We start from the raw sequence: 20,175 nt of genomic DNA on the forward strand, positions 1-20,175 counted from the left end.
GGATATTGTGAGCCTAGTCAAAAAGAAAAAGGAAGCATTTGTAAGTGCTGGAAGGCTAGGAACAGATGAAGCACTTGAGGAAGATAAAGACAGTAGGAAGGAATTTAAGCAAGGAGTTAGGAGAGCTAAAAGGGGTCATGAAAAGTCATTGGCAAACAGGATTAAGGAAAATCCCAAGGCTTTTTATACATATATAAAGAGCAAGAGGGTAACCAGGGAAAGGGTTGGCCCACTCAAGGACAGAGATGGGAACCTATGTGTGGAGCCAGAGGAAATGGGTGAGGTGCTAAATGAGTACTTTGCATCAGTATTCACCAAGGAGAAGGACTTGGTGGATGATGAGCCGAGGGAAGAGAGTGCAGATAGTCCCAGTCATCTCATTATCAAAAAGGAGGAGGTGTTGGGTGTCTTGCAAAGCATTAAGGTAGATAAGTCCCCAGGGCCTGATGGGACCTACCCTAGAATACTGAGGGAGGCAAAGGAAGAAATTGCTGGGGCCTTGACAGAAATCTTTGCATCCTCATTGGCTACAGGTGAGGTCCCAGAGGACTGGAGAATAGCCAATGTTGTTCCTTTGTTTAAGAAGGGTGGTAAGGATAATCCAGGAAATTATAGGCCGGTGAGCCTTACGTCAGTGGTAGGGAAACTATAAGAGAGGATTCTTCGGGACAGGATTTACTTGCATTTGGAAACAAACAAACTTATTAGCGAGAGACAGCATGGTTTTGTGAAGGGGAGGTCGTGTCTTACTAATTTGATTGAGTTTTTGAGGAAGTGACGAAGATGATTGATGAGGGAAGGGCGGTGGATGTTGTCTATATGGACTTTAGTAAAGCCTTTAACAAGGTCCCGCATGGCAGACTGGTGCAAAAGGTGAAGTCACGCGGGTTCAGAGGTGAGCTGGCAAGATGGATACAGAACTGGCTCAGTCACAGAAGACAGAGGGTAGCAGTGGATGGGTGTTTTTCTGAATGGAGGGATGTGACTAGTGGTGTTCCGCGGGGATCAGTGCTGGGACCTTTGCTGTTTGTAGTATATATAAATGATTTGGAGGAAAATGTAGCTGGTCTGATTAGTAAGTTTGCGGACGACACAAAGTTTGGTGGAGTTGCGGATAATGATGAGGATTGTCAGAGGATACAGCAGGATATAGATCGGTTGGAGACTTGGCCTCGAAATGGCAGATGTAGTTTAATCCGGACAAATGTGAGGCAATGTATTTTGGAAGGTCTAATGCAGGTGGGAAGTATACAGTAAATGGCAGAACCCTTAGGAGTATTGACAGGCAAAGAGATCTGGGCGTACAGGTCCACAGGTCACAAAGTGGCAACGCAGGTGGATAAGGTAGTCAAGAAGGCATACGGCATGCTTGCCTTCATCGGTCGGGGCATAGAGTATAAAAATTGGCATGTCATGCTGCAGCTGTACAGAACCTTAGTTAGGCCACACTTAGAATATTGCGTGCAATTCTGGTCGCCACACTACCAGAAGGACGTGGAGGCTTTGGAGAGGGTACAGAGGAGGTTTACCAGGATGTTGCCTGGTCTGGAGGGCATTAGCTATGAGGAGAGGTTGGAAAAACTCGGATTGTTTTCACTGGAACGACGGAGGTGGAGGGGCGACATGATAGAGGTTTACAAAATTATGAGCAGCATGGACAGAGTGGATAGTCAGAAGCTTTTTCCCCAGGATGGAAGAGTCAGTTACTGGGGGACATAGGTTTAAGGTGCGAGGGGCAAAGTTTAGAGGGGATGTGCGAGGCAAGTTTTTTTACACAGAGGGTGGTGAGTGCCTGGAACTTGCTGCCAGGGGAGGTGGTGGAAGCAGATAAAATAGCCACGTTTAAGAGACATCTTGACAAATATATGAATAGGAAGGGAATAGAGGGATATGGGCCCCGGAAGTGCAGAAGGTGTTAGTTTAGGCAGGCATCAAGATCGGCGCAGGCTTGGAGGGCCGAATGGCCTGTTCCTGTGCTGTACTGTTCTTTGTTCTTCTTTGTAACAACAGCCCTTTACCTCCACATTGGATTTGGTACTGGGAAATGAACCCGGCCAGGTGTTAGATTTAGATGTAGGTGAGCACTTTGGTGATAGTGATCACAATTCGGTTAGGTTTACCTTAGCGATGGGCAGGGACAGGTATATACCGCAGGGCAAGAATTATAACTGGGGGAAAGGAAATTATGATGCGATTCGGCAAGATTTAGGATGCGTAGGATGGGGAAGGAAACTGCAGGGGATGGGAACAATCGAACTGTGGAGCTTATTCAAGGAGCAGCTACTGCGTGTCCTTGCTAAGTATGTACCTGTGAGGCAGGGAGGAAGTTGTCGTGCGAGGGAGCCGTGGTTTACTAAAGAAGTTGAAGCGCTTGTCAAGAGGAAGAAGGCGGCTTATGTTAGGATGAGACGTGAAGGCTCAGTTAGGGCGCTTGAGAGCTACAAGCTAGCCAGGAAGGATCTAAAAGGAGAGCTAAGAAGAGCAAGGAGAGGACACGAGAAGTCATTGGTGGATCGGATCAGGGAAAACCCTAAGGCTTTCTATCGGTATATCAGGAATAAAAGAATGACGAGAGTTAGATTAGGGCCAATCAAGGATAGTAGTGGGAAGTTGTGTGTGGAATCAGAGGAGATAGGGGAAGTGTTAAATGAATATTTTGCGTCAGTATTTACAGTAGAGAAAGAAAATGTTGTTGAGAATACTGAGATTCAGGCTACGAGGCTAGATGGGATTGAGGTTCACAAGGAGGAGGTGTTAGCAATTTTGGAAAGTGTGAAAATAGATAAGTCCCCTGGGCCAGATGGGATTTATCCTCGGATTCTCTGGGAAGCTAGGGAGGAGATTGCAGAGACTTTGTCCTTGATCTTTATGTCGTCATTGTCAACAGGAATAGTGCCGGAAGACTGGAGGATTGCAAATGTTGTCCCCTTGTTCAAGAAGGGGAGTAGAGACAGCCCTGGTAATTATAGACCTGTGAGCCTTACTTCGGTTGTGGGTAAAATGTTGAAAAAGGTTATAAGAGACAGGATTTATAATCATCTTGAAAAGAATAAGTACATTAGAGATAGTCAGCACGGTTTTGTGACGGGTAGGTCGTGCCTCACAAACCTTATTGAGTTTTTCGAGAAGGTGACCAAACAGGTGGATGAGGGTAAAGCAGTGGATGTGGTGTATATGGATTTCAGTAAGGCGTTTGATAAGGTTCCCCACGGTAGGCTATTGCAGAAAATACGGAAGTATGGGGTTGAAGGTGATTTAGAGCTTTGGATCAGAAATTGGCTAGCTGAAAGAAGACAGGGGGTGGTGGTTGATGGCAAATGTTCATCCTGGAGTTTAGTTACTAGTGGTGTACTGCAAGGATCTGTTTTGGGGCCACTGCTGTTTGTCATTTTTATAAATGACCTGGAAGAGGGTGTAGAAGGGTGGGTTAGTAAATTTGCAGATGACACTAAGGTCGGTGGAGTTGTGGATAGTGCCGAAGGATGTTGTAGGGTACAGAGAGACATAGATAGGCTGCAGAGCTGGGCTGAGAGATGGCAAATGGAGTTTAATGCGGAAAAGTGTGAGGTGATTCACTTTGGAAGGAGTAACAGGAATGCAGAGTACTGGGCTAATGGGAAGATTCTTGGTAGTGTAGATGAACAGAGAGATCTTGGTGTCCAGGTGCATAAATCCCTGAAGGTTGCTAACCAGGTTAATAGGGCTGTTAAGAAGGCATATGGTGTGTTAGCTTTTATTAGTAGGGGGGTCGAGTTTCGGAGCCACGAGGTCATGCTGCAGCTGTACAAAACTCTGGTGAGACCGCACCTGGAGTATTGCGTGCAGTTCTGGTCACCGCATTATAGGAAGGAAGTGGAAGCTATGGAAAGGGTGCAGAGGAGATTTACGAGGATGTTGCCTGGTATGGAGGGAAGGTCTTGCGAGGAAAGGCTGAGGGACTTGAGGTTGTTTTCGTTGGAGAGGAGGAGGAGGAGAGGTGACTTAATAGAGACATATAAGATAATCAGAGGGTTAGATAGGGTGGATAGTGAGCGTCTTTTTCCTCGGATGGTGATGGCAAACACGAGGGGACATAGCTTCAAGTTGAGGGGTGATAGATATAGGACAGATGTGAGAGGTAGTTTCTTTACTCAGAGAGTAGTAGGGGCGTGGAATGCTCTGCCTGCAACAGTAGTAGACTCGCCAACTTTAAGGGCATTTAAGTGGTCATTGGATGGACACATGGATGAAAATGGAATAGTGTAGGTCAGATGGTTTCACAGGTCGGCGCAACATCGAGGGCCGAAGGGCCTGAACTGCGCTGTAATGTTCTAATTCTAAAAATTCCTCTTTCCTCACTATCCAAAGCCCCAAACACTCCCTTTAGCTGAAGCAGCCATTTACTTGTACTTCTTTCAAATTAGTATACTGTATTCACTGCTCACAATGTGGTCATTGGGGAGACCAAACACAGTCACTGGGTGACCGCTTTGTGGAACACCTCCGCTCAGTCCGAAAGCATGACTCTGAGCTTCCGGTTGCTTGCCTTTTCAACGCACACCCCCTGCTCTCATAACCACATATCTGTCCTGGGCTTGCTGCAGTGTTGCAGAAATCTATCGATGAGGCACGCTACAGCCTGCTGGACTGATCATGGAGTTCAATAATTTCAGAGCATGAAGGGCTACCCTTTTTATTTTTAGTTTTTTTTATTGTTTATTTTACTTTGTTTCATCATTCATTTTTTTACCATGTGCCTACTCACTTTGTTTTCCATGTTTGTGCTTTGAGCCAGGGCTGTTCATTTTTCTGTCAATTACCACCATCTCTGCACTAACACTGTCTTTCAGCACACCATTAACATACCGTTTGCCTCTGCTCCATGACCTTCTGGTCAGTTATTCTCTGTAACCCTCTGTCCTATCAACACCTTGCTTTTGTTATCTCTTGCCCCACCTATGTAAAACCTATTACATTTCTAACATTTGCCATTCTGATGAAGGGTCACTACCTGAAACATTAATTCTGCTTCTCTCTCCACAGATGCTGCCAGACCTGCTGAGTATTTCCAGCATTTATTGTTTTTTATTTCAGATTTCCAGCATTTACAGTACTTTGCTTTTATTTTCTATATTTGTTGGTTAGTTGCATGAAAGGTCACGAGTAACATTTCAGTTAAGGGCTAATTACTACAGCTTTCCAGGTAGTCTCTGAATGCAACAGGTCATTCTCGGACACATATCGGACTATCTCACTAAGATATTAACAATGGGTAGATAATTTTATACAATATTCAAGTAATTCAATGGCCCAAATCTCCAATTGGACTGCAGCAGTTCAAGAAGGCAGCCCACCACCACCTTCTCAGGGGCAATTAGGGATGGGCAACAAATCCTGGCATTGCCAGCGACATGGAACAAAGTCAATCTCTGATGGATATTGGATGATGAAATTACAAATGATAATTAACATGGATTGGATAAATTAGATAGGGTTTTTACATTAGTGAGCTGTAATGATACAAGCACAATTCAACCATTTGGACCAAATACTACTACAACTTTGCAGTTATTTAAACCTATTTTCTTGACCAATGTTCCAGGTAGATTATTTTGCTTCCACTCTGCGACAGCACCATCACTTCCATTCTTCATCTGATCAAAGCTGTTGTTCTTTCCGCCATGAACATCACATTGCCTCTCATTAAGGCAGCTGACCATTTACCTCTGTCACCTACAAGGGGTACTATTTAGCACCTGCATCAAAAACACACACCATATGCATTTATGGCTCCTTTCAAGACCTCGGAATGTCCCAAAGCTCTTCACAACCAATGAATTATTTTGAAGTGTAGTCATTTATAGATTCAAACATAGCAGCCTACTTGCATACAGCAATTTCCTACAGATGGCAATGAGACAAGCAACCTGCTAATCTGTTAGGTGGTATTGCTTGAATGAATGTTGGTCAGGATATTTGGAGAAGTGGCAAGGGATCTGGTATGTCCATCTGAACAGGAAGACATGCCATCAGTTTAGCTTCCCATCCAAAAGAGGGCATATACAACAATCATAGAATGGTTACAGCACAGAAGGCGACCATTTGGCCCGTCATGCCCTTAATGGATCTTTGCAAGAGCACACCCCCCCCCCAGCCGCCTTTTCGCCATAGCCCTTCAAATTTTCTCTTCAGACAATTATTCAATTCTCTTTCGAAAGCCTCGATTGAATCTGCCTTCACCACACACTCAGGCAGTGCATTCTAGATCCTAACTGCTAGCTGTGTAAAAAAAGTTTTACCTCATGTCACCATTGCTTCTTTTGACAATCACCTTCAATTGGTGCCTTCTGGTCCTTGAACAGTTTCTCCCTATCAACTCTGTTCAGATGCCTCATGATTTTGAACACCTCTATCAAATCTTCTCTTGAAGAACATCTCCAGCTTCGTCAATCTATGCACATAACTGAAGTTCCTCATCCCTGAAACCGTTCTTGCAAATCTTTCTGCACTCTCTCTTCCAAGTTTTATGCCATCCACAAATGGATGCCATCAAGAAAAGCAGTGGTCCCAACACCGACCCCTGGGGGAACCCCACTACATACATTCCTCCAGTTCAAAAAACAACTGTTCACCACTACTCGGTTTCCTGTCACTCAGCCAACTTCACATCCATGCTACCACTGTCCCTTTTATTCCATGGGCTTTAACTTTGCCGACAAGCCTGTTATGTGCCTCTTTATCAAATGCCTTTTGGAAGTCCATGTACACAACCGCATTACCCTCATCAACCTTCTCCGTTAGCTGATCAAAAAAATCAAATTGGTTAAACGTGATATGCCCTTAACCAATCCATGCTGGCTTTCCTTAATTAATCCACATTTTTGAACAACTTTTAACCCACATTCAAAGTGACCGTTAATTTTGTCCCAAATTATCATTTATAAAAACTTTCCCACCACTGAAGTTAAAATGACTGGCCTTTAGTAGCTGGGCTTATCCTTGCACACTTTTTTAAACAAGAGTGTAACACTTGTAATTCTCCAGTCCTCTGGCACCATCCCTGCATCTAAGGAGGGCTGGAAGACTGTGGCCAGTGCCTCCGCAATTTCCACCCTTACTTCCCTCAGTATCCTTATATGCATCTCATCCGGTTCTGGTGACTTATCAAGTACTGCCTGCCTATCTAATACCTCCTCTATCAAATTTTAGCACATCCACTGTCTCAACTACCTCCTCTTTCACTGACTTGGACAGTAACTTCCTTGGTAAAGACAGATGCAAAGTACTCATTTAGTACTTCAGCCGTGCCCTGTGCCTCCATGCGTAAATCTTCGTTTTGGGCCCCAATTGGCTCCACTCCTCCTTTTACTATTTATATGCCTAAAGACGACTTTAAGATTTCCTTTTACGTTAGCTACCAGTCTCTTCTCATACTCTTTTTGCTTCTCATTTCTTTTTTCACTTCCCCTCTGAACTTTCTATATTGAGCCTGGTTCTCATCTGTATTATCCACCTGACATCTGTCATATGCACCCTTTTACTGCTTCATCTTATTTGCTATCTCTTGTGTCATTCAGGAAGCTCTGGATTTGTTTGTCCTACCTTTCCTCCTTGTGGGAATATACTTGACTGTACCCGAACTATCTCCTCTTTAAAGGCAGTCCATTGTTCAATTACATTTTTTCCCATCAATCTTTGATTCCAATTTACCTGAGCCAGATCCATTCTTACCCCATTGAAGTTGGCCCTCCCTCAGTTACATTATTTTTACTTTGTATTGCTCCTTGTCCTTTTCCACAGCCAACCTGAACCTTATGATACTACGATCACTGTCCCCTAAACATTACCCTACTGACACTTGATCTACCTTATTCCCTAGAATCAGATCCAGGAATGCCTCCTTCCTCATTGAACTAAAAACATACTGATGTAGAAAATTCTCCAGAACACTCTCTTGAAACTCTTGCCCTTCTATTACTAACCCAGTCTATATTAAGATAATTAAAGTCCCCCATTAAAACTACTCTACAGTTCTTGCACCTCTAATTTCCTTGGAAATCGGTTCCTCCAAATCTTTCCCATTAGTTTGTGACCTATACAATACACCCAGCAATGTAATAGTACCTCTAACCAAATAGATTATATTCTTGACCCCTCTAGATCATCTCTCTCCAGCACTGTATTATCCTTAATCAATACTGCTACCCCTCTTTCCTTCCCGAACTTTCCTGAACACCTTGTATCTAGGAATATTTAGTACCTAGTCCTGCCCTTTTTTTCAGCCAGATCTGTTATTGCCCCAATATCATATTTCCACATGGTTATCTCTGCCTGCAACTCACCAACCTTATTTACCATACTGTGTGCACATATATGCACAGTAAACCTAATTTAGACCTTATTACATTCCTTCTTACTCTGACCCCACCTAATACCTTACTATTTCCTACACTAGTGCTATCTGTCTCTCCCAATTCCCTGTGCACCTTGATTTTTCATTCAATTACCTCCTGGTTCCCACTCTCCTGCCAAGTTAGGTTAAACCTTCCCCAAAAGAACAAGCAAAATCAGCCCACAAGGACATTGGTCCTAGCTCTGCTCAGGTGCAACTCATCCGACCTGTACAGTTTCCATCTCCCCCAGAACTGGTCCCAATGTCCCAAGAATCTAAAGCTCTCCCTCCTACATCATCTCTATTGGTTGGGAAAATCAAATCTGCACCCCTTGGGAGTGAAGATGAAGGCCATACCAGGAGGAATAGCTAGATCGAGAGAGAGCAATGGTTTTAATGGGGATATGGAATCAAAGGTGGAGGTGAAAGTGTGGTTGAGCAAAGTAGTCACTGCAGAAATGTGGTGGTGAACAGAGGGCCAAAGGCTAGACAGTTGTGATTTTGAAAGCGTAGTTGCAAGTAAATTGGGGGATAATTTTCTTTTTCGGGGCAGGCACAGAAAGAAGTAGGGCTGGGACTGGGAAAGAGGATATGGGTGGAGAGTGATACAAGGGAGTAAACAGAGATGGCCTTATCCGTGATCGACATGATGGGAGTAGCAAAGTCATGAAAGATGGCAATGTCAAAGGGTCCAGCGAAACACTAAGTAGACTGAAGTCAATATCTTCAGCCTCTGCCACAAACTCCTTGGTGACCAACTGCATCTCCCTCCCTAGCCAGAATATTGGCAACGTCACATTCAGTTTGACGCTCAGCTGAGTTTCCGACCCTGTATTCTCCATCACAAAAGACCATATATTTCTACATCTCACCAGTGGCTGCCTCAACTGCTACTGTAGCCTGTCATCGAAACCCCGAACGTTCTTTTGGTACCCTCTAGACCTGATCACTCCAATACCCCTTTGGCCATCCTTCCATCCTCAAGCTTCAAGTCATACAAATCTCTGCTGCCTCTATCTTATTCTGCAGCAGGCTCTATCCACCGACAGGCCAGGACACATAGTTCTGACATAGAACTGTACTCCAGGGAGAATGCTGTCACTGAGACTGCCCTCAATGCAGCCCAGCCTCCACCAGTCATGGATGAGCTGGACATACAGCCAACCAAATCGGAACTCAGTGATGCCATTGATTCTCCAGCCAGCGGAAAAGCCCCTGGGAAGGACAGCATTACCCCTGAAATAATCAAGAGTGCCAAGCCTGCTATACTCTCAGCACTGCATGAACTGCTATGCCTGTGCTGGGACGAGGGAGCAGTACCCCAGGACATGCGCGATGCCAACATCATCACCCTCTATAAAAACAAAGGTGACCGCGGTGACTGCAACAACTACCGTGGAATCTCCCTGCTCAGCATAGTGGGGAAAGTCTTTGCTCGAGTCGCTCTGAACAGGCTCCAGAAGCTGGCCGAGCGCGTCTACCCTGAGGCACAGTGTGGCTTTCGTGCAGAGAGATCGACCACTGACATGCTGTTCTCCCTTCGTCAGATACAGGAGAAATGCCGTGAACAACAGATGCCCCTCTACATTGCTTTCATTGATCTCACCAAAGCCTTTGACCTCGTCAGCAGACGTGGTCTCTTCAGACTACTAGAAAAGATCGGATGTCCACCAAAGCTACTAAGTATCATCACCTCATTCCATGACAATATGAAAGGCACAATTCAACATGGTGGCTCCTCATCAGAGCCGTTTCCTATCCTGAGTGGTGTGAAACAGGGCTGTGTTCTCGCACCCACACTTTTTTGGGATTTTCTTCTCCCTGCTGCTTTCACATGCGTTCAAATCCTCTGAAGAAGGAATTTTCCTCCACACAAGATCAGGGGGCAGGTTGTTCAACCTTGCCCGTCTAAGAGCGAAGTCCAAAGTACGGAAAGTCCTCATCAGAGAACTCCTCTTTGCTGACGATGCTGCTTTAACATCTCACACTGAAGAGTGCCTGCAGAGTCTCATCGACAGGTTTGCGGCTGCCTGCAATGAATTTGGCCTAACCATCAGCCTCAAGAAAACGAACATCATGGGGCAGGATGTCAGAAATGCTCCATCCATCAATATTGGCGACCACGCTCTGGAAGTGGTTCAAGAGTTCACCTACCTAGGCTCAACTATCACCAGTAACCTGTCTCTAGATGCAGAAATCAACAAGCGCATGGGTAAGGCTTCCACTGCTATGTCCAGACTGGCCAAGAGAGTGTGGGAAAATGGCGCACTGACACGGAACACAAAAGTCCGAGTGTATCAGGCCTGTGTCCTCAGTACCTTGCTCTACGGCAGCGAGGCCTGGACAACGTATGCCAGCCAAGAGCGACGTCTCAATTCATTCCATCTTCGCTGCCTTCAGAGAATACTTGGCATCAGGTGGCAGGACTATATCTCCAACACAGAAGTCCTTGAAGCGGCCAACACCCCCAGCTTATACACACTACTGAGTCAGCGGCGCTTGAGATGCCTTGGCCATGTGAGCCGCATGAAAGATGGCAGGATCCCCAAAGACACATTGTACAGCGAGCTCGCCACTGGTATCAGACCCACCGGCCGTCCATGTCTCCGCTATAAAGACGTCTGCAAACGCGACATGAAATCGTGTGACATTGATCACAAGTCGTGGGAGTCAGTTGCCAGCATTCGCCAGAGTTGGCGGGCAGCCATAAAGACAGGGCTAAATTGTGGTGAGTCGAAGAGACTTAGTAGTTGGCAGGAAAAAAGACAGAGGCGCAAGGGGAGAGCCAACTGTGCAACAGCCCCGACAAACAAATTTCTCTGCAGCACCTGTGGAAGAGCCCGTCACTCCAGAATTGGCCTTTATAGCCACTCCAGGCGCTGCTTCACAAACCACTGACCACCTCCAGGCGCGTATCCATTGTCTCTCGAGATAAGGAGGCCCAAAAGAAGTTAAAAGAAGAAAAAAGGCTCTATCCACCCAATACACTTGTATTTGCTGACTTGCGTTACCTACTAGTCCCAATGCCTCAAAGTTAAGCTACTCCACCTGGTTTTAAAATTATTTCATGACTTCAACCCAGCAACTCCCACATCCCATGAAATGAATAAAAAGACTTTGTTACTCTGATTCTGGCCTCTTGTGTATTTCCCCACCCTTCACCCCACCACTGGTTGACATACTTTCAGCTGCCCACACCACACTTTGAAATTCACTTCCCTACCTTCTTTTTCTCCTTCAAGACCATCCTTAAAATCCATATCTTTGACAAAGCTTCTGGCTACTCAGTCTAATCTTTCATTCCTTGGCTTGCATCCATTTTTCCTTATGCCTATTAAGTACCTAGGGAAGCATAATGTTAAAGGCACTAAAGAACTGCATGTTATTGTTAACACCTGATATTTTGCTTTAGATAAATAAAAAGAACCCGTATTGATAGTGTTTTTTATCCTCAGGACATCCCAAAGCAACTTTCAAGCAGCAGAATATCTTGGAAATGCAATCACGTACAACAATAACTTGTATTTATACAACATCTTTAACAGAGTTAAACATCACAAAGTGCTTCAAAAAGGCATCAAATAAAATGAGTATCAAGCCCAAGGAATCAACAGAAATGACGACCGAAAGTTTGCTCAAAAAGGTAGATTTTTAAAGGGTATTAAAGAGGGGGGGAAAGAGGGCAGGCAATTCCGAAGTGTTGAATCGAGGCAGCTGATGGCATGGCCTACAGTGGAGCAAAAGGTAAGGGGCATTCACAGGGGTTGGGCGGAGCAACGGGCAGAACGCGAAGAACAAGCCTGCTCCGCCATTCAATAAGATCATGGCTGATCTGGTTGTGGTCTCAACTCCACTTTCCTGTCTGCCCCCCTTAACCCTTGACTCGGTAGTCTATCAAAAATCTATCTAACTCAGCCTTGAATAAATTCAATGATCAAGCCTCCACTGCTTGCTGGGGAAGAGATATCCACAGCGAACGATCCTTTGAGGAAAAATATTCTCATCTGCCTTAAAAGGGAGACCTCTTACTGTTAAACTGTGTCCCCTAGTTCAAGTCTCCCCCAGTAGATGAAACATCCTTGCAGCATCCACCCTGTCAAGTCTCCTCAGGATCTTGTATGTTTCAAAGAACAGTCGAGCACAGGAACAGGCCATTCGGCCCTCCAAGCCTGCGCCGATCTTGATACCTGCCTAAACTAAAACCTTCTGCACTTCCGGGGTCCGTATCCCTCTATTCCCATCCTATTCATGTATTTGTCAAGATGCCTCTTAAACTTCTCTATGGTACCTGCTTCCACCACCTCCCCCGGCAACAGGTTCCAGGCACTCACCACCCTCTGTGGAAAGAACTTGCCTCGCACATCCCCTCTAAACTTTGCCCCTCTCACCTTAAACCTATGTCCCCTAGTGACTGACTCTTCCACCCTGAGAAAAAGCTTCTGACTATCCACTCTGTCCATGCCGCTCATAACTTTGTAAACCTCTGTCATGTTGCCCCTCCACCTCCGTCGTTCCAGTGAAAACAATCCAGGTTTATCCAACCTCTCCTCATAGCTAATGCCCTCCAGACCAGGCAACATCCTGGTAAACCTCTTCTGTACCCTCTCCAAAGCCTCCACGTCCTTCTGGTAGTGTGGCGACCAGAATTGCAGGCAATATTCTAAGTGTGGCCTAACTAAAGTTCTGTACAGCTGCAGCATGACTTGCCTATTTTTATACTCTATGCCCCGATCGATGAAGGAAAGCATGCCGTATGCCTTCTTGACTACCTTATCCACCTGCGTTGCCACTTTCAGTGACCTGTGGACCTGTACGCCCAGATCTCTCTGCCTGTCAATACTCCTAAGGGTTCTGCCATTTACTGTATACTTCCCACCTGCATTAGACCTTCCAAAATGCATTACCTCACATTTGTCCGAATTAAACTCCATCTACCATTTCTCCGCCCAAGTCTCCAACCGATCTATATCCTGCTGTATCCTCTGACAATCCTCATCACTGTCCGCAACTCCACCAACCTTTGTGTCATCCGCAAACTTACTGATCCGACCAGCTACATTTTCCTCCAAATCATTTATATATACTACAAACAGCAAAGGTCCCAGCACTGATCCCTGCGGAACACCACTAGTCACATCCCTCCATTCAGAAAAGCACCCTTCCACTGCTACCCTCTGTCTTCTATGACAGAGCCAGTTCTGTATCCATCTTGCCAGCTCCCCTCTGATCGCACGTGACTTCACCTTTTGTATCAGTCTGCCATGAGGGACCTTGTCAAAGGCTTTACTGAAGTCCATATAGATAACATCCACTGCCCTTCCTTCATCAATCATCTTTGTCACTTCCTCAAAAAACTCAATCAAATTAGTGAGACACGACCTCCCCTTCACAAATCCATGCTGCCTCTCGCTAGCAAGTCCATTTGTTTCCAAATGGGAGTAAATCCTGTCCCGAAGAATCCTCTCTAATAATTTCCCTACCACTGACCAAAGGCTCACCGGCCTATAATTTCCTGGATTATCCTTGCTACCCTTCTTCAACAAAGGAACAACATTGGCTATTCTCCAGTCCCCTGGGACCTCACCGGTCACCAATGAGGATGCAAAGATTTCTGTCAAGGCCCCAGCAATTTCTTCCCTTGCCTTCCTCAGTATTCTGGGGTAGATCCCATCAGGCCCTGGGGACTTATCTACCTTAATGCTTTGCGAGACACCCAACACCTCCTCCTTTTTGATAATGAGATGACGGAGACTATCTGCACTCCCTTCCCTATGCTCATCATCCACCAAGTCCTTCTCCTTGGTAAATACTGATGCAAAGTACTCATTTAGTACCTCGCCCATTTCCTCTGGCTCCACACATAGATTCCCTTGAGTGGGCCAACCCTTTCCCTGGTTACAAAGAACAAAGAAAATTACAGCACAGGAACCCTCTTGCTCTTTATATATGTATAAAAAGCCTTGGGATTTTCCTTAATCCTTTTTGCCAATGACTTCTCATAACCCCTTTTAGCCCTCCTGACTCCTTGCTTAAGTTCCTTCTTACTGTCTTTATATTCCTCAAGGGATTCGTCTGTTCCTCGCCTTCCAGCCCTTACGAATGCTTCCTTTTTCTTTTTGACGAGGCTCACAATATCCCGTGTTATCCAAGGTTCCAGAAACTTGCCAAACTTATAATTCTTCCTCATAGGAACATGCTGGGCCTGGATGCTAATCAACTGACATTTAAAAGACTCCCACATGTCAGATGTTGATTTACCCTCAAACAGCCGCCCCCAAACTAAATTCAGTTCCTGCCTAACATGGTTATAATTAGCCTTCCCCCAATTTAGCACCTTCACCCGAGGACTACTCTTATCCTTATCCACAAGTACCTTAAAACATATAGAATTATGGTCACTGTTCCCGAAATTCTCCCCTACTGAAACTTCGACCACCTGGCCGGGCTCATTCCCCAATACCAGGTCCAGTACGTCCCCATCCCTAGTTGGACTATCTACGTATTGTTTCAAGAAGCCCTCCTGGACGCTCCTTACAAATTCTGCCCCATCCAAGCCCCTAGCACTAAGTGAGTCCCAGTCAATATAGGGGAAGTTAAAATCACCCACCACTACAACCCTGTTACCTTTACATCTTTCCAAAATCTGTCTACATATCTGCTCCTCTACCTCCCGCTGGCTGTTGGGAGGCCTGTAGTAAACCCCCAACATCGTGACTGCACCCTTCCTATTCCTGAGCTCCACCCATATTGCCTCGCTGCATGAACTCTGAGGTGTCCTCCCGCAGTACAGCTGAGATATTCTCCTTAACCAGTAATGCAACTCCCCCACCCCTTTTACATCCCCCTCTATCCCGCCTGAAGCTTCTAAATCCAAGAACATTTAGCTGCCAATCCTGTCCTTCCCTCAACCAAGTCTCTGTAATAGCAACAACATCATAGTTCCAAGTACTAATCCAAGCTCCAAGTTCATCTGCCTTACCTGTTATACTTCTCGCATTGAAACAAATGCACTTCAGACCACCAGTCCCGCTGTTCTCCGCAACATCTCCCTGCCTGCTATTCCGCTTAGTCTTCCTGGCCTTAATTTTCTCGCTCCCCTTCATTTATTTCACTTGCTGTCCTACTGCTCTGGTTCCCACATCCCTGCCACACTAGTTTAAACCCTCCCGAGTGACACTAGCAAACCTCGCAGCCAGGATATTTGTGCCCCTCCAGTTTAGAAGCAACCCGTCCTTCTTATACAGGGCCCATCTGTCCCTGAAGAGATCCCAATGGTCCAGATATCTGAAACCCTCCCTTCTACACCAGTTGCTCAGCCACATGTTTAGCTGCACTATCTTCCTATTTCTAGCCTCACTGGCACGTGGCACAGGGAGTAATCCCGAGATTACAACCCTAGAGGTCCTGTTTTTTAAACTTTCTACCTAACTCCTTCAACTCCCCCTGCAGGACATCATCACTCTTCCTGCCTATGTCGTTGGTACCGATGTGTACCACAACCTCTGGCTGTTCACCCTCCCCCTTCAGAATGCCCCCTGTCCATTCAGAGACATCCTTGACCCTGGCACCAGGGAGGCAACATGCCATCCTGGAGTCTCTTTCACGTCCACAGAAGCACCTATCTGTGCCCCTGACTATAGAGTCCCCTATAACTATTGCTCTTCTGCGCTTTGTCCCTCCCTGAACAACAGTGCCAGCCGTGGTGCCACTGCTCTGACTGCTGTTGTTTTCCCCTGATAGGCCATCCCCCCCAACAGTATCCAAAACGGTACACCTGTTAGAGAGGGGGATAGCCACAGGGGATTCCTGCACTGACTGCCTGCCCCTTCTAGTGGTCACCCATCTATCTGCCTGCACCTTGGGTGTAACCACTTCTCTAAAACTCCTGTCTACGACACTTTCTGCCACTTGCATGCTCCTAAGTGCATCCAGTTGCTGCTCCAACCGATCCATGCGGTCTGTGAGGAGCTGCAACTGGGTACACTTCCTGCAGATCTAAAATACTAATTAAATCCTTACTAAATTGTTTCAATATCATCTCTCATTCTTCTAAACTCCGATGGATATAGGCCCAACCTGTTCAACCTTTCTTCACAAGATAAGCCCTTCATCCCCGGAATTAGTCGAGTGATCCTGCTCTAAAATGCTTCTATTGTAATTATATCCTTTTTCATATTAGGAGACCAAAAAATTGTACACAGTACTTCAGATGTGATCGTGCCAAGGTCCTGTACAGCTGGAGTAAAACTTCCCTACTTTTATACTCGATTGCCCTTGCAGTAAAACGCCAACATTCCATTTGCCTTCCTAATCGCTTGCTGAACCTGCATACTAACCTTTGGTGATTCATGTACCAGTGATCCCTCTATATCAGAGTTCTGCAATCTCTCTCAATTCAAATAGTATACAGCTTTTCTATTCTTGCTGCCAAAGTGGACACGTTCATATTTTCTCACATATATGCCATCTGCTAAATTTTTGCCCACACACTTAACCTATCTATGTCCTTTTGTAGACTCTTTACCTCATATTGACAACTTACTTTCCTTCCTATCTTGGCGTCATCAGCAAATTTAGCTACCATACATTCATCCAAGTCATTGATGTAGATTGTAAATAGTTGAGGCCCCAGCACTGATCCCTGTGGCACTCCACTAGTTACATCTTGCCAACCCGAAAAAGACCCATATATCCCTACTCTCTGCTTCCTGTAGTTAACCAATCCTTTATCCATGCCAATATGTTACCCCCTACACCATGTGCTCTTATCTTGTGTAGTAACCTTTGATGTGGCACCTTATCAAATGCCTTATGGAAATCTAAGTACACCACATCTACAGGTTCCCCTTTATCCACCTTGCTCGTCACTTATCAAAGAACTTAATAAATTAGTTGAGCACAATTTCCTTTTTACAAAACCAGGGAGGAGGCATGCAGGGCTGGAGGGGGTTACAGAGATGAGGAGAGGCAAGGTCAACAAGAATTTAAACACGAGGATTAAAATTTTCAATTTGAGGCTTTAGGGAACCGGGAGTAAATGCAAGTCAGCCAGGGCAAGGATGATGCGAGATCAGATACAGACAGCATAGTTTTACTACCAGAATACTACCTTGATTCAAAGGGTTAAATGAAGAGAGATTACACAAACTAGGGTTGTATTCCCCAAAATTTAGACGGTAGAGTGATTTGTTTGAGGTTTATCAAGATACTAAGCAGAAGAGAGGGTAGATTGAGAGAAACTATTTCTGCTGGTTGGGGAATCTAGAACTACAGGACATAGGAAATAGTAGCAGTAGTAGGCCATTCAGCCCCTCGAGCCTACTCCACCATTCAACTAGATCATGGTTGATCTTCTACCTCAACACCAATTTCCCACACTATCCCCATATCCCTTGATATCTTTAATATCTAGAAATCTATCAATCTCTGTCTTGAACATTCTCAATGACTAAACCTCTACAGCCCTCTGGGGTAGAGAATTCCAAAGATTCACCATCCTCTGAAGAAATTCCTCATCTCAGTACTAAATGGCCTGCCTCTTATTCGAGACTGTGTCCCCTGGTTCTAGACCACCCCCTCCCCCCCAAGCCAGGGAAACATCCTTCCTGTATCTACCTTGTTGAGCCCTGTAAGAATTTTGTATGCTTCAACAAGATCACCTCTCATTCTTCCAAACACTACAGAATATAGGCCCAGTTTGCTCAATCTCCCCACATAGGAAATTCCCACCATCCCAGGGATTAGTCTGGTGAACCTTCGTTGCACTTCCTCTATGGCAAGAATATCCTTCCTTTGGCAAGACCAGAAATGCATACAATACTCTAGGCACAGTCTCACCAAGGCTCTATACAATTTTTTATTTTTTTTATTTTAGAGATACAGCACTGAAACAGGCCCTTCGGCCCGAGTCTGTGCCGACCAACAACCACCCATTTATACTAACCCTATAGTAATCCCAAATTCCCTACCACCTACCTACACTAGGGGCAATTTACAATGGCCAATTTACCTATCACCTGCAAGTCTTTGGCTGTGGGAGGAAACTGGAGCACCCGGCGAAAACCCACGCGATCACAGGGAGAACTTGCAAACTCCGCACAGGCAGTACCCAGAATTGCAGCAAGACTTCTTTACTCCTGTACTCAGATCCTCTTGCAATAAAGGCTAACATACCATTTGCCTTAATTGCTTGCTGCACCTGCATATTAGCTTTCAGTGACTTATGAACAAGAACACTCAGGTCCCTTTGGACATCAACACTTGCCAATCTCACCATTAAGAAATACTCTGCATTTCTGTTTTTCCTACCAAAGTAGATAACTTCACATTGTTTACATATTATATTCCATCTGCCATGTTCTTGCCCACTCACTTAGCCTGTCTAAATCCGCCGGAAGCCTCTTTGCATCTTCCTCACATTCCCAACTAGTTTGGTGTCATCAGCAAACTTGGAAATATTATATTTGGTCCCCATATCCTAATCATTGATACAGTTTGTGAATGGCTGGGGCCCAAGCACTGATCCTTGCACTACCCCACTAGTCACAGCCTGCCAACCTGAGAATTACCCATTTATTCCTACTCTCTGCTTTGTCTGTTAACCAATTCTCAATCCATGCCAGTACATTGCCCCCAACCCCGTGTGTTCTAATTTTGCTTACTAACCTCCTGTGTGGGACCTTATCGAAAGCCTTCTGAAAATCCAAATAGACCACATCCACTGGTTCTCCCTTATCTATTCTGTTAGTTACATCCTCAAAAAACTCCAAGAGGTTTGTCAAACATGACTTCCAGAATCTACAGAATTTTGGAAGATGATCACTAATGCAGCCCCTATCTCTACAGCCACCTCTTTCAAAACTCTGGGATATACATCACCAGGTCTAGGGGATTAATCAACTTTCAGTCCCATTAATTTCTCCAGTGCTACTTTTTTCACCAATACTCATTTCTTTCAGTTCCTCATTCTCGCTAGTCCCTTGGTTCTTCAGTATTTCTGGAAGGTTTTTTGTATCTTCCTCTGCACAGAGGGACACAAAGTATGTTTAGTTTCTTTGCCATTTCCTTATTCCCCATTATAAATTCCACTGTCTCTGCCTGTAATGGACCGTCATTTGCCTTTGCTAATCTTTTCCTTTTTACACACCTATAAAAGCTTTTACAATCAGTTTTTGTTTCTTGTTAGTTTACTTTCAAATTCTATTTTCTCTTTAAATCAGTTCCTTGGTCCTCTTTGCTAAAATGCTCCCAAACCTCAGGCTTACTACTTTGTTTTTTGGCAACTTGATCTAATACAATCTTTAACTTCTCTTGTTAGCCATGGTTGGATCACCTTTCGCTTTGGGTTTTTGTGCCTCAAACAAATGTAAATTCGATGTAAACCATGTATTGTCAGGCAAACCCCACCTGCCAAGACTGAGGCACACATTAATGTTGCCACATGAACATTAAAACTTTAAAAATTGCAATCTCTGACTGGAAGAACATTTGCACAAGGACAAGACAATGTGGAAACACAGAAGTGGTCAAACCAGTTCTACTGGATGTTGAAGAGACTGTTCCATATAAGGCACTTGTTACAACACTAACCTGCTGAGAACCCTGGCAGGTTTTTGAATTTGAACTTCCAAGCAAAGGATTTGCCAGTTAGAACGCCATGTGCTCTCCTGGAACTAAGAACACCTCCTGCCTATCTCTCAGGGAACTGAAACCATTGAAGACACGTGAAACTAAAAGAGAGAACAGTTTGCCACATGAACAAAGTGTTAAGATGATTACTGGGCCCCAACGAAACGCAAGAATAT

At 45.0% G+C, this 20,175-nt stretch overlaps 1 protein-coding gene across 9 annotated transcripts in view; it reads right to left on the bottom strand.

The window, feature by feature from the left end:
• The window catches only part of LOC137347346 (importin subunit alpha-7), a 238,812-nt gene that overhangs the window by 188,833 nt on the left and 29,804 nt on the right, over positions 1–20,175 (bottom strand). Inside the window, exon 2 of one of the 9 annotated variants that reach the window (XM_068011812.1) lies at positions 19,961–20,100. The exons of the other annotated variants lie outside the window; for them this stretch is intronic. The gene's annotated coding sequence lies outside the window, so the exon portion shown is untranslated. The remainder of the gene's footprint in view (positions 1–19,960; positions 20,101–20,175) is intronic. 9 annotated transcript variants of the gene reach the window in all.

The sequence above is a fragment of the Heterodontus francisci genome, chromosome 31, assembly GCF_036365525.1.
Source record: "Heterodontus francisci isolate sHetFra1 chromosome 31, sHetFra1.hap1, whole genome shotgun sequence".
Taxonomy (NCBI): domain Eukaryota; kingdom Metazoa; phylum Chordata; class Chondrichthyes; order Heterodontiformes; family Heterodontidae; genus Heterodontus; species Heterodontus francisci.